Here is a 16,576-nt window from a genome sequence, read left to right on the forward strand (position 1 = left end):
AGCTGTGCAACTTGATATTTGCACAGATTTATGGCAAGAGGCAACTAGACTTTCTCTGGCTTGATGCTAAATTTTGCAATTCATCATTATTGATTAGAGCCTACACTCTATGACAGAGCCCAAACCTTACTATGACAATTGCTATTTCAGTTGTTATGGGCCATAATGGGCTATAGGGATGATTTAAAAGAGCACAATAGCTATCTGTAATTACACATGAATAATCCATGAATTCTCTAGCACAGTGCTTATAATCAGACCCTAACAGCCAAGGCATAGATATTTGTGCTTGTTTTCCCTTCAGCAACTAGGCTACAAGGCACCTCTACATGTAAACTCCACCACAACAGGCCAAAAACAATTGTTTCCTTCTGTGTCCAATCTTGACTTTTCTTCCTGTGCTTAAAATAAATCAGTTAAAGCAGAGGGTAATGGCATATTGCATCGCTGCTGAGAGTGCAGCCTGCTAATGAACTTGGCTGGGCACAGAGAGCTGCCCGGAGCTGCCTTCTCAGAAGCTGTTTTCTTTGGTTTTATTAGACACAAAGAGTTATATTTTCAAGTTTCTAAACTCTGATAGTAGCTTGCTTCTATGACAACCCTTGTCTCTGTGGAAAGACAAATAAGGAAAACACATATTAATTCTGAAAGTCAGTGTTTGATGTTACATTGGCTTATTTCACATTGAACATTTTCTGAACTGTTGCCCAGCTTTTGCCTCTGTTTTGAAACACTAAGGCACTCATCACAAAAGTATATTTCATGCAGGTCAGATGTAATTCTTTCAGGGAACTGATGAAAGCTTGGATTGGTGGCATCACATAAGTGGCATCACTTACATAAGAAAGCCAAGTTGACCCAATTTTTCTAAAGCAAGGCCTCTTTAATCTCAGATACATCATTCTGAGCTAATTGAACAAAATCTAGGTGACTAACACTACAAAACCTACACTCACCACTTTGCCTTATATTTATGATGTCTTAGACTTCCATGTTGGTCCTAGGTACGCAGAGAACACTATTTGTGCTGATCAAAAGCATTGTGGAATTTTATTTCCAGCAATAACTTTCTGGGTGCTCATGCTGTTTTGGGCTTTGCAAAAAGTGTTTCCTTCCTCATGTAGGGCTGAAGAGGGTTTTTCATTCTCTCAGATAATTTTTCTTCCCTTCAAGTTTCAATGCTAAGGCATATTTAGGATATGCTTTCAAATAGCTTTCTTGTAAAATTAAAATGCAACTTATCCTAAAAAAAAAAGCTATAAAGAAACTAAATAAGAGCCTGCATAATATTCTTCTGAGTCATGCAAATTATTTTTCAAAATATTATTTCCTCCTAACAGCTGTTTGTACATTTGTCTGTACATCAAGTAAACACAAAACAAGGATGTGTCTTCTTTAACAGCCGAGTCTGTACAGAACACACACACACACAAAAGAGGTAACATCTAAGAGGTATGACATTAGAAAGATATGTAGTAGCATAGTCAGCTTCCAGCTCATCTTTTTTCATACTTCTCTAAAAAAGAAAAGGCAGTTTTGCCCAGAGGAAGAAATAAAAGGGAATCCTCGTTAAAAGGTACATCGACAAAATAAAATAAGTTTTATTAGGGACATGTGCAGAAAGGGATGTTTGAGTAGCAAATGATAATTTACTTTTGAGGTATATTAAAAAGGTTTAATCTTACTGATCATGGTTAAATTGGATGTTTTAATCAGTTAGTGAATGCCAAAAATAATTATGCCAGAGTGCTTAGTCTGCAGAATGTGTACACAAAGCATATAAATCCTTTCCTTCCCCAGGGATTTCTCAGAATAACACACAACTAGAAGACAAAAGCGATATCAAACTCATATAAATTAACATTGCAAATGATCTGAAAAAAACCCAATAAATAATGTGATTCTATCACTCTGATTATGCTATACAGGGGTGAGTGTCCAACACAAATATGTTCATTAATCTCTTATATCCTCACTAAACTTTTTCAGGAAACATTCCTGCCGTTTACTTTTCACAGTTCAATTGAAGGTCATCTTATGAATAGCAAAAGTGGGTTAATATCTTAGTACAGAAATCTATAATATTTTCTGAAATAAATGTTCAAAACTGAATTAACTTGACATTTTCTTCCTCTTGGGAAGAAAAGTATTTGTTAGTATTTAATACGCACTCTGAAATCTGGAACAATACATCCTAATGGATTCTTCTCTTTAGTTCTGTTGCTTCTCACAGAAATGCACAAGAGATTCCATTTATACAGGATCTTTATTCAATCTAGAATAGTACATAACTACAGTGTGTCTCTGTGTGTGTGTATGCATATATGTGTATTCATAATTACTGAAGATTGGATGCAAATTTAAATGAGATGGCAGCTGTGTAGGTAAAATGATCTTTAATCTTTGCAGCCTTTGAAAAATAATTTTGGGCCTAAATTTTTCATATAACCTTTATGCTTGCAAAATGTAAGAGCATGCCCATCACATATGATACGCATACACTATATGAAGGCTTTTTTGGAAGCACCCAAGATATGACTTGTGAAATGTGAAAAATAGTTTTATGATTCAAGGGCTTAATTTTTAATTTTTGAAGTTCCTTTCTTCACCCTTTCAGTCAATTCTAATATATTTTTTTTTTTGTTTTTAATAAAAAAATCTCTCAGGGTAATCCCACCAGGTTGCTTTTAAAATTATTAAAAATTATTCCTTGCAATTTTACTTTCTCAAGACACAAAACTGGAAAAGAAAACTGATGCAAAAAAGAAGTGGCCATTATGATGAAATGGTGAGTTTGCCATTATAATATAATCTTGCCCTGATTCTGGCATGGCTGAGTTTTTTCTCAGGCATTTTATTTCTTGTAAAAGGCCATATATAGGCTTAATTTATCACTACTCCCATTGTTACTTAGAAGTTGACTCTGCTGAAGGCAACAGAATTAGGATTGCAGGGGAAATAAAGAGGAATGCTGCCTTTATTCTGTTGCCATTTACATACCTCCACTATAACTCCATCCCACATGAATGAAGCATTTATTAATAGCTTTTGGCAAGAGAGGTGCTTCAGATACTTTAGCACCTAAAAAAAAACCACCTGAACCCATACATAGCACAAAATGTGGGCCACTGACAATGTATTAAATGAAGCCTCATGGAAGACCATTTTCAAATGTTTTTGTCCTTTTCAGATGCAAAATTCAAAAATAATAATAATTCCAAGGTTACATTTGAAATTTGGATTACAGTTGCCTCCTTAATATCTTATACGTAATTATACACTATCTCTCCCTCCAATGTTTTAGGCACTTTCTACTTGTGAACAGCAAAATTTTTAAAAAATTGAAAACTGGGTACAAAATTTTGTATTAGTTGCACCCAGAGGCCACCCTGAAGTTTCAGTTATCAAATAAAAACTGGCTTTTGTAGTGAAATTTTAAAATGATGAGTTCTATATTCCATACTTATTGAAATACTGGCATGTAACTAAGTGATCAAGAGACAGAATATTACCATTAAGCATGAATGTTCAGATTTTTGTCAGTTAAAGTAACAATTTATTTGATAAAAATCTGCTCATGAAACTTTTTTCAGAAGTTCAGTAATTGATGCAAAGAAGCATCACAGAAACACCTCAATTATCTGTTTGAGAAATACACCTGGTGTGAATTAGACACAAGATTTACTAGTAGGATTCTACAGGATAGTTGAAGTAGTGGTGTAAAGGGCTTTGAAATTTCTATTTCTAGAATAATCTGATGAAATTATTGGTGATGAGTTATTATTGTGTACGTAAAATAAATTTCCTGCAATCTCCTACAGTCATGAAAATTCAACTTCTCTCCTAGAGAAAAGTTAAATATTTTTGTCCGGCAAAAATTGTTCAGTATTGTCTTTAATATTTGGTAAACTGTAAAAATTAGAAGATTATTTTAGGTTGGATATTCATAAAATCCAAATTCGTATCTGAGATTATCCATTGTTATCTCAGCACAGCCAATGTTTATTTCCCGCCTTTCTTAATTACCCTAAGGGTAAAGCAGAACAAAAAAAAAGAGAGAGAGAGAACAAAAAACCAACCAAACAAACAAACAAAAAACACACGAACAAACAAAAACAAACAAACAAAAACAAAAACAAACAAAAAAGGAACAAACAAACCAACAAAAATAACCCGTACCATATATATAAAGTTAGCATTTACTTCCTGGTTATTTTACCCATAGCATTGTTAGCTGTAAGCTCAGCTTACCTCCACAAGATCTCACCCACTCAGTAATATTTTAAGTTTGCTTTTTTTAAAGACTGCTTTTCGTCTTTCCATTTTGAGCTGGAGTTTTGTGAATGGAGTGATGAGATTTCTTTGCTGACATGTTTGGAGTCCAGAAAAATGGTCAATGGACAAGAGTTCTTGGACAGGGGGAGGGGGGGAAGAAGGTAGAAAATGCACTTTAAATCAATAGACAAGTGAAAGGGGCAGAAATTCACCCCCCAAAAAAATTTTTCAAAGTACAATGAAAAGGAACAAAACCTTAAAATTCCGCCAATTCACCCACCTACTGAGTTACTTTAATTTTGTCTCTGTCACAACTTTCCTATTTGCAAATAATCTTCTTACATTATCTTTTTCTCTCAGTGGATGTTCTCTGCTGTATGGTATTAACAATACATACAGCTTATGCAGTAACATACAGGAGAGGAGGCAAAAACTGGGAGAAAAATGTAGAGTATTGAGAGGGTAAATTAAAAATTAGAAGATCCAAGAGTGTAGGGCTGTTGTCCTGGGAAATGGTTTGAAATAGAGAAAAAAAGATAAAAGAAAAAAAAATGGAAGTGAAGTAGATGATAGAAGAGAAAATTTTAAAAAGACAATCTGAAGTGTAGATATACAGGAAATATCTGAAATTAATAAGGTCGAAGGTTGGAAATAAATTAAAACCACAGTAATAAAAGCTAAATTGTTTCCAAATATTTTGTGCATTTTTAATACTTGCTTGAAAGTGAAAAGGAGTCCAAAGAAAGAAGTCTTGACTGAGGTACAACTTGAAAGAAGATGAGGAATTACAATATCTGTTTCTGTACTGAATTCTGTCTGCAAGTTCTAAGGCCAGTTTTAGTTTAAATGAGTTGGGGGGGGGGGAAATAACACTTTCTTCAGTTCACTCACAGGACTATTTGTTTTGGTTTTTTTAACTAATTACAAGTGGTTTGAGCCAAATCCTATTGAAAGAAACAAGTGATCAGTTCATCAGACCTCAAAGCTCAACTTCCACAATTGCAGTTATGCCAAGATACTTTTGAAAAGCAGGGCTATGAATCTTGTGGATGTACATGTGAGAGAAGGAGAAAGAGTCAATTATAGTATATAAACATTTACACCTTCTTTATACAGCTGAGCATGAAAGAAACATATTTTAATATAAAACCTAATTATTTCAATCTCTTATGTTTTGTCAATCCCAGATCCCATGTCAGTTACTTGCACCCAAAGCAATATCTAGTTTTCAAGGACACAGAATTGTCTTTGCTCTTTGCTGGGAATTTCTGTATTGGAGGGATTTCTGATAGAAGGTATGAGTTTCCTTCTTATTAACATGTGAAAGTTTCCAGACTTAGATGTTATTTCAGTGGGGAAAGCTGACTCCCAGTATTCCAGAGTATGCTCAAAAAGCTCATTTACTTGCTAATGTTTTTCTGACAACTCCGCTGTTATCAAAGCTGGGTTTATTGGAATAAAAAACATCTCTTCCTGTGCCAGAACTCATCCTCTTGCTTGACATGGAAGTTGTCTCACAAGCCCAAGTGCTTGAAAGGAAAGAGATAGAATCACAAATAAAATTTGTCCTCACTGCAAGTTAATAGAACCCTTTAAATCGCTGTGTGGTCGTACGTAGCATCATGTCCTTGTGTGGTATGAGTAGTTATGCATATTACTGCATTAGAAGTATAGACAAATATTGTCGAAGATTTTCTGTAATTTGGTTGTCTTCTCTAGAGTAGGAGGAAACCTGCTTTAAAAAGAGACTGTAATCAAATACCTAATATATTTGTTTCAACTTACCTTTTATTCCCTCCCATTATATTGTGTTATTTCTTACATTTGTTAAAACAGTTTCTCACCCCTAGTGTCATAGCGCTTTTGTATATGAGAGGAAGTGATAGTTGCTTGGCCTTATTTACTCATTGAGTACAAACACCTGCATGCATTAGATGTTCTTATTCCATTCCTTTCTATTCTTTTTTGAAATCTTTTTTCCCAACAGTTTGTAAAGGTAAAATGAACTGTATTTATTTACAAACTGTTCTCATTATTAGACTTAGGCTTGTATCTTAATTATGGCATTCATAACATTCCTATGGATTCCTAATGTCATGGATAAGTAGCCTTTCCATAACTTTATAAAACCCTTGAATTAAAGCCTGTTTAAAACAAGATTCCTTGCAAAGGGTGTGTTTCTATCACAATGCATTTGTGCTGAACTGATAAGTAGATGGACTGCAACAGCTTGTACTTTTCAACTTTTACAGGAAATAATTTTATTTCTGCGTATAATGGGTTGTAATACAAACTAGAAACCCGAAGACAGAGCTTTTCAAAAGTAGTTAAGTAGAATGAAATATAATATATTTTTCAATTGAGAATAGAAATGTAGTTTCTGCCCATAGCATTTTAAGTACTCATGTCTTTTAGCACTTCATACATCCAAATGGTATACTCTTCAAAATCCATATCCCACCCTGTTTTCTTTGTTATCCTAATACTTATGTAATTCCTGGTGTTGAACTAAAGATGGAGAAAATAATTTCGATTCGACAAGACTGTTGAGTTGATGATCATCTAAGTTACCACAAAGATCCACTCTTTTTTTAAGAGATAAATAATGGGAAGAATAAGGCTTGGTGTCCTGATTTACAGCTCAGATGTCTGCTAAGGAAAGCAGGAACCTCCCCTGGAATGGAAAATGTGACCCCTTCTCTCCAAATCATTATAACTTTGAAATTACATGGTTTTCAGGCAAAGATATGTGAAAATGAATAATAATTCTTTGCTGCTGTGTATAACAAGGTAGAAAACCCCAACAACTGCAGCAACAAAAACCAGAAACCCAGCAGCAGCCTTCACTAGCCGCCAGGCACTTTTTTCCTTTGTGCAGTTCCAGTCCTGGCCGGCAGGGGCGCTATTGGCTCCGGGTCAGGCCGGGCGGGTGCGGTGATTCCCCCGCGGCTGCAGGGGACGCTGTGGCACGAGCCCAGCCGCCTCTCTCTTGCACGGTAATGGCGGGCGCGCCGGCAGAAGAGAGAAAAGCGGCTTCCATTACTAACTCACAGCAGGGTGCTGGTCCTGGTGCTGCTCCACATGGCAAAGTGGGCTGTAGTCTGAAACGCAGAGCAGCAGGCTAGAAGAGCAGAATTGAGCACACCCCAAAATGGCAAACAAAGTGTAGCAAAAACTCCGAAGCCATAGCAGGAGCCACAGGGGCTTAGGCGGACACAGGGTGTCAGATTGAAGTGTAGCAAAAAACCCAAAGCAGCATCCGCAGAGAGCAGGGCTGGTCAATGGCAACTGGACTCCCGCAAATAGCTGGGGAAGGCTCCCTCTGGAACTGGGAAGGGATTGGGGTCCCGCGTTTTTCCCCAAGGCACCCAAGTAGATGGTGAGGGTCCTTTCCAATGACTTCATGTGTCGACAAGTTTCAACAGCTGCTGTTACGAGCAAAGCCTCACTCAATAGTAGGCAGTAAAGGATGGAACTCCTCAGTGGCAGTGAATTCTCCCCGCGGCAACAGCAGCACCATCTCACCTCCAGTACCAAGAGCAAGAGATTGAGAAGCTGAGCCCAGCCCCTCAGCCCCCAGCCGAAATCTTGTGGTATCTCTGTCCTTCCTAAAAGAAAGCCTCCCCAGCCCAGAGACAGTAGGAAACTGCTCACTTCTTACTCCTCCTTGGCTACATCTTTTGTCTCTCTTAAGTACCATCATTCCCATATGTTAGGCAACAAATAGGAGAAAATTCCTTGAGCAAAAAGAAAAAAAAAAAAAAAAAAAAAAAAAAAAAAAAAAAAAAAAAACCAGAAAAATCCTAATCTCCAACACTTGGGTAAGAGGTGAAGAATCACAGTGCAAAGAATTCCTTCAGAACATCATCATTTTGATCATGAATTGGATCATAAATTCGACCTCCTAGATGATAATAATCATGTCAAGTCTCAGAGTTCAGCAGGTTTCTTCTTGGTGATAAAGGTAAGATGATCAAGCACAAGTTCTTTATCAAATGGAAGGGGTCAAGCAACAGTAGCTGCTGGCACAGTAAAGCATTTCATTCAGCTTCTTTGCTGAACAAGGAAGAAATATGCTAGGTAGATAGGAATTTGCAAGTTAATTAACTATGTAAAATTACAGATTTCTTATATGAATTGACTATGGGCTGTTCAAAGTGAGTTTGAAATTAAGCTTTATTTACTCATTTTTACCTGATCATTTACAGATGTGTAAGAAAAAATATATGTCCGGTAGGTTTACACTGGAAATAATGGTCATCGAGAAAATTCCATTACCTCTCATAAAACCAGAAATGTAAATAGACAAGTTAGGGAGAGAGTTGCTGGTTTATGTTAAAATTAAGTTACTACATTGTAATAACGGTTGCAGACTTTACTGATGCTCTGGATTTGGCCATCAGTATTGTCTCCTTGTCACATGGGATAGGATAAGTCTCTGGCATTGCTAGAAAAATATAAAAAAAGGCTGTTTCGAAGAGTCTGTCTGTGAAAAATCTTGGTTTCTAGGTTTTCTGTGAGGGAAAATTAGAACAAATGGAAAATAAACAACCTCCCTGAAGGCCCCTCTTCTAAAGCCTGAGTTTGCTTATAAAGTGTTGACAGTTCCCCATACAAAAAACATCAGAAGTGCCAGATTCCTGAAGTGCAAGGAAATTGCAAGATTAGGTGGTATGCCTAAGGAAACGGAAGGAAACAAAACAAAGTAATCACTACGGGGTTTCTTAAAAATATATTTTTTTTTGTTAGTAAGTCCTCAACACAGATGCAGAAAATTTTTAATTTATCCAATTGATTTCTTCATTTCCAGTCATTCTTTGATTGTTTGACAGGTTTTAATTAATGCTGTTGTAGAAATTGATGTGAATTGGACAAAGGGTGTATGTTTTGGGAAAGATTATTTTGGATTTAAATTTTTATTTAAAAATAATTTCATAGGTATCTTATGCTGTTTTACAAGTAACTGGAACCAAGAATAAAAATGGGATTTTAGCAGTGCTAGTAATTGGTACTTTGCAAGTGATAACAGATGTTAAATGTGGATTTCTAAGACTGATATCAAAACAGTTTTGAGTGAATCAGCTATATATTTTCTGGAGTATATTACAGAAATGTTAGCAAGGCAGTTGAAACGCAGTTTCATTTAGATGGTGAATACACTTGGATTAATTTTTTTTCATATCTCTTCAAATCTTGTCCTAGATATTCCTACCAACACCTTAGCCCCAGACCCTCAATGCATTTTCTATTTTCAATACAAATACAAATGTGTGATGTTTGCTAAAGGTAAGACATGAAATGTTGAACTAAGAGGTAAAAGACACTTCTGAAGTGGGATAAGGGGCAAATTTTAACTCCACATTGAAAATGTGCCTCTTAAAGGTGACATCTTTTGACAAAAATGTAACAAGCTAATGCAAGGGAGAGCCTTAATGAAGAATTTAATTGATTTGTAACAACTTTGTTGGTGATCACCTGAGAGACGATCACATAACTTTGGGAAGCTGCAGGAGGTAGTGCTGATCATAGGAAGAAAAGTATGGTAGGTTTAATGCAAGCATGGAGCAAGCATTATTCCCAAGTAATTCCCAGAAAAAAAAGCAGCTGTGTTTGGTTCCTCTGCATAATTAATTACAGAAGACATCATCACAGCTCTGTGCTGTGACATCATTCTTCAGAGAGACTGCAGAAAACCTAAAGTCACAGCCAGCACTGACTGCTAGGCAACCAACCTGCAGAGACTGGCCAGCCCTTTCCTGACCTGGTTCCACTCATGGAAGGTTTGGGGAGTACACACCAACCCTTGGCACAGGGAGTGGCTTGGTCTTGCACAGATCTGCAAGTTAATGGAGAGCAGTAGTTGGATAGAGGTTGTATTCTCTTTTTTCCCTCCACCAGATCAAACCATATGGCAGGCTTTTGGTTTCTCTGTAGAGTAGAGGTTTCTTACCTTTCTGCACCTTTCCCAGCAGCTTTCAGTCCTTCTTAGAGCTTTGGTGATTTTGGCTTTCGGGTTGTGTTTCTGGGCTTTTTTGGTTGACTGGTTCACAGGTGGATTGGTTGGGTTTTTTCCTGTCACAATCAGGCCAATTTGGCTTGGCTTACTGATTTTAAAATAGATCTCAAGGATGGCTTCTAACACCTCCTGAACATACATCTGTGCATGTTTTGAAGCAATTTCCTTGACCAAGATCTGATCAGATTTCTGACTTTCTCTTTGCTATGCTTCTACCTGATAACCAGGTTTGGAGAGGGGACATGTCCTGCATCAGTTTACGAACTGCTGTTATCTTAATGAAACCATTACTGCTGGAGTTCAACAGAATAGTTTTCACTGAAGTCATGTTGTTTATTTGACTCAGAAGCAATGGGCTAGGTAAGTCTTTCCACAACATCTTGCTGTACTCAACTGTAGTGAAATGCAATAATCCTTTTGCCTTATTATCTTGTGTATCCTTCCTTTTTCACTGCATTAGTTTATTTGACACAGAGTACTGTGAGCCATCTCTCATATAGAAAAATTTGAACTACCTCTTGTATAAACAGATTTCAGTGCTTTGAATTTCATTTTACAACTTATCAGAAATATTTTTGTTCACAAGGATAGTTTTAAGAGGGTTGTTACATTCTGCCAGAGTTTCCAGTGTGCACTTGTATTGCACTTCAAGGGTCAGAATTTGCAGTACTACAACTGTTTTGAAATCACACTGGCAATGCATGTCTTTGCATAAGACATTGGAAGAATATTTCTGGTTCTTTGCTTTGAATGATTGGATAGCAGTCTTTCAAGAATGTGACACTTTTGCACAGAAGAAATGTGCAAAATCCCCCACAATGAAGTATCAAAACAGGCCAAAGCTATCTCTTTTCTCTTTGCCTCTGGCTAGCCCTCAAGTATGTTACTTTTGACTACTAGCTTTTCATCTTTACAGGTTTCTTATATCAGTTTCCAAATTTGCTAAAAAATTGAAAAAAAAATCCAGAACATGCACTTACACTTTATATCTTGATCCACGTTAGTTTCTACTATGGCAAATATGACAAGCAGTTTTACTGCCATGTTTCAGCACATGGATTAAATTAAAATGATATTTCCATTGTCCTAATATGCATGATTGTTGTTTAATTGTTGGTCTAGTCACATATTTTGAGGAATGTTTTTTTAAAGTTCTTTACTCAGCAATGGAAGTATTTTAAATTATTTGATTCACATGCTCTGATAAAAGATTTTGTGCTGAAACACATACATCTTTTCTAACCCAGTCTTCTTTGTTTCACCACATGCACTAAATAAATCCAAACTACTTGTTCCATCCCAACAAATGAATAATACCCACAGGAAAATGAACATCCAGAGATGTATTCAGGGTATATTACAGGGTATGTAAACAAATCTGGTTTATGGTGACCCAGGTAAAAGAAAAGTGTCTTCGGGTCTTTTGTTTTAAACTCTATTGTAGATGGGTTCCTTTACATTCCACCTGAATTACCTGGATGGCTTTTCATATAACTAGTATGTCAAACGTTACTGATTCTTTAAACTAACAAGATTAGCTACAGATATGGATTATATTGACATGATAAAAACATTTATGAAGATTTTATGGGAATAAAAACTACCAAAAGAAGTATTTTCCCAGATTCCTTTAGTTTCCAAGTTGAGTGTGGACTGGGAGAAGGTTTCAAAGCGAGTCATTACTCTGAAATAAACTGGCTAAGTATTATGAACAAAACCCATAAAAAATCATCCTTTGAGGAAGTCTGATTGTTATTTCACTTTTGTTAATTACTCACACTTCTTTGTTGTTTTTAGTATGACACACACCTCTTTTCTCCACTGAAGTTACTGTGAACATAAAACAAAAGAATTTTATGCAAAATTTTCTGCCGAATACTTCTCAATGCTGGCCACTCTATATTTCATAAAATAGTTGCCATAACACAGGCTTCCCCTGGTTTTCCTGTTGATACTAAGTGAATTACAAAATATGACAGAAAATAGGATCATCTCAGTAATTTTTGAAATAGTACCCTAGAGTCTCACACAAACTTCTCAGGACTTCTTTTTTCCTCCCTTTTTTATTATTTGTCGTCTGTTTTTCCCTCTTTTTAAATTTTAAATCTGCTTTAAATTTATTCCGAAGTCCCTGGATTAGGTTTAATGATGTTTAAAGATTTGATTTCATTTTAAGAGTGTGTGTCATAATTTTGTTTTCTGTAATTTCTGTTTCTTCAAATTTCCCACTCTGTTGTGCAGCTAAATGTTTTGTAGCATTTTGCTATTTATTTATCAATAATTCTCCTAATCAGAAAGAATATTTACAAGGAAATATTGCAGCTGGAAGAGAAAGTAAGGTGAAAAGAAGTGTGAAAGGGAAGACCAACCTTTTTTAAAAAATGTAATACCAAAATTATTCCAACTCTTCCAATTTTGTTCAAACAATTTTTGCTGCAAGAGGTGTTTAATTCCCTCTTCAATATTTACTTCCTAATCTTCTTGTTTTTGCAACATCTTGCAGAAATTATGAAATTAATGAAATTGAAATTTGTGAGCTAACTCTCCATCCACTTAGGCCACAGTCTCAGAACAATCAAAAAACAGTAATAAACTTGGCAGCTTTCTTCCATCATTTAGGTGCCATAAAAGGCTACTACCAAACCATGTTTACTTCATTTGTAGTTAAGTAGCAATGATTTTTTGAAAATTAGTGTAATTTAATGTTCCCTTTGTTGTTCCTACATGTTTACTAAAACAATAAAAAAATATTAGTAAGTAATACACAACCTTGCCATTAACTGATATTTCATCAACACTCTGCAGCACAGACTTCCTGTTGAATGCATGGCCTTGCAGTTATTCCAAGCCAGTAAATAAGTGTTTGCCTAAAATCTACTACTTCTCCAGAGAGAGAAATTTTATAGAAGTCTCATTCAGGTTATACAGAAACACCACAACAGCAGTAATTTCTTTAAAATTTTAATTATATGTATCAAGGAAAAAGCAGATGTAGGGAATGAGACAATGTTCAATTGAATCAGTAGTTTGATCCTTTTTGGGTCAGCCCATTGGCACTGCAAAGAAAGTCACTCTGCTTGTGATTCAAAAACATGTTTCCTAGCATTTTGTAAAGATAGATAATTATTTCCCTTGCTCTGAGATTTTAATCTACTTTTTCCATTTTTCTCTGTACTGGGAGCTAATACCCTCTGTGTTTCATAATGCTGTTTTGAAAATACGCCACTTATGAAGAAATAGGAACTGGAGCTCAGATCTGACAGTGTTCCTCCTCAAAAATTCTTTAACAACACTTCTCCAAACACTGAGTGGCTTTCTGCATTGTTCCCATTTCATATCTTGATGGGCATACAAGCTTCTTACTTGAAGGGTAAGTACTGCTTATTTTCTTTCAGAGCCATCCACATATTTCCCTGGGTTTTACCATTTGTATAAGGTAAATTTTGAACCAATCCTGAAAGGAAGTCATCATGGTATTAATGTGATTGTCTTTCTAACTAAACAGCCTGATTTCTGTAGGTGTTAAAGCTGGTTTGGAACACTGACAAAACATAAAGCTCTGGGCAGTCTTGCAACTGCATTTTGCAGAACAGTACACTCTGGAAGAATGTCCCAATTCACACACATTGAACATTAAAAGTACTAGGCAAGGCTGAAAAATGTTCAGATGGAACTTTAAAAGGCAAAGAAAGTTCTTACTGTATCTGTGATTTTGTGTTTGTGAAAGAACACTGAACAAATCACACCAAAACTTCATTGGTATCACCTACTCAAGCCAACTCAGCTACTCCAAGGACTGCTCTGCCCCATTATGCCGTTCCCTGTTGCCCTACTCAGCAAAGAACAATATTACAGGATAGACAACACTGAAGAACTCCAAAGTGGTGGACTACAGTGTCGGATTTTTCCTCACGGTTTTCTTTTTAATCTGCTTTTTTCCTTGGGGTTTATTTTCCTCCAGAACTTTTCCAAGAAAATTATTATCCACATTCATTTGGAGAGATTTTTTATTTGTGTCAAACAAATTTGTTTCAAAGATTCTTAAAAAAGAAAAAATCAAGCTATGCTAACAGATATCGCCATTGTGCAATTTTTGTAGACATGTGTTGTCTTTAATCAGTGCTTTTACATTCATCAGAAATAAAAATCTGTTTACGATGCTAAGGGAATTAAAGCTCTGAAGAGATTGTTTTAGTTCTTTTTATTTATGATGATTTGTTAGCTCTTGACTGCAGAAATAATTTTGTTGTTTACATTAATCTATGGTGGCAGTATTAACTTCACATCATACATAAATATAATTATTGATCATTACCAGCTGTAATTCAGTGTTAGAATTACAGATTTACATAATTGTGCTATTAGGTGTAAACTTGAACTTCATATCTGGGGTCACAAATAACTGGAGGCAGTAGAAACAGAAAATTCTGATTATATGTCATTCATATTTTAATATATGCTGTTGCAATTTTGATCAGTGTTAATGTAAATATTTTTCTGTACTATACAGCAATGAGATGCTAATGGCTAGAAATTACAGCAATATTGATCTAGCTAATAAAATGGAATGCTTTAGTAAGAGAGGATATTTATTATCTCCTCCAAAAACTACTATACATCACCTGCCCAAGGAAAATTTCCTCCATCAAAGATTGAGATGACATTCTGGAAATGGTGTAAAGCTCCTCTCAAAAATCAATCACAGGTTATTTTGTTTTTTCTGCCAGCAGGTTTTTCACTGACAAAGGTTCACAGAGAGAAACAAGCTAAATGAGGGGACTCACTTCTGTAATACATTCTCTTCTCCTCATGTAATATGCACATAAAAAGACACTCCGGAAGGAACAGTCCGTACAGTTGGCCCTCTCCAAAATCTCTTCTACAGGCATTAGGGGAATGTGTATGCACATCCCTGTCTTACTGACTGCCTCAAGTAAAACCTGTGAGCTTGGTGCTGCTTTTGGGCACAGTGCGGTGAGAGGTCTTGCAGGCTAGAGTCCTGCACCAGCTCTTCATCTGGATTTGTCAATATTGCCAACACAAAACCACACACTGGAAACAGATGGACTACTACATATTAGAAAGGAATGATCTAGGTAAGGAGAAAAGATGGCTTAAGGTAAAGATTTGTTTAAGATTTGACATCATACAGAGCTTCCCAAAATTAATCCTTTGTGAAACAAACCACCAGACACAAGAATTCTAGTATTCCAAGCAACTGGAACAAGCTCTGTTCATCCACAGGGAGTTAGCTTCTCATTTCCTGTGCTTATGCAGCACAATAGCTCAAGTGAAAGGTCACACAAACTTAAGCCATAGAAATAAAGCATTAAACTTAAAAATTAGCTAAATTGAAATTAGTACTAATACCAGAAATTAGCAACTATTTAATTCAGAAACTCCTTAAAGGATGCCTAATTTTTTCATGTGTTAGGTCTGCCACCATGCATCCAGCAGAATTCTTACCCTTGTTGTACAAGCAGACTCTTTTGATAATGTTTTTCTTTTCTTTAATTTCCTTTTTTTTTTGCTATAAAATAAATGGATCTACTAAATGTGATAACATTGCTAGAAAAGTTGAAAAAACAATGCTATATCTTGGTTAGTTAATGAATTTTTATAGAAAATTGAAAAAATTATCCCACTAAAGAGAACAGTCCAATTTTACAACATAGAAAGTATTTTTTCCTCAGTTCTGTAACTACCTTTTTTCCTTCTAAAATTTAAAGAGAAGCATTAAAATATCTTTTAAAATGTGATTTTATGTTTTCCATTGTGAAAAGAGATAGCAAAACAGAAAAGAAGAACCTTCAAGAAGATTCAATGATTTTAAATATTACTTCATTCACATGAATTCCATAATTTCTGAATCAAAAGTTTTGAGAATTGTTCTGAATATTATTTTGAAGCTTCTATTTTGTGGTTGGTTTTGATCTGATTATTATTCTACAGTTGAGTCAATAATGCCACCTGGTAGCAGGAAAACTTGATTTCATAATGTTGGAAAATTTCCTTTATTTCTTTGAGTGAATTACAAATTAAAAAAGGAAAAATAAGTTGTTTAGCTATCTAGTTTAGGCTAGATGATCATGGCAATCATCCCAACATGGATGCATTTGGTTATATCACAAGGCAGTTATATCCTGAAGAGTACAAAACCACAGCCCACAGAAATGCAGTCTACAAGCATTTAAGACTACATTTAACCATAGACCACAGAAAAGTTAATGCCAAGAGTGGCAACAGGTTTTGTACAGGAATCTGACTGAGAAAATTTTACCAACT

This window comes from Ammospiza nelsoni, chromosome Z (genome assembly GCF_027579445.1).
Source record: "Ammospiza nelsoni isolate bAmmNel1 chromosome Z, bAmmNel1.pri, whole genome shotgun sequence".
NCBI classification, from domain to species: Eukaryota; Metazoa; Chordata; class Aves; order Passeriformes; family Passerellidae; genus Ammospiza; species Ammospiza nelsoni.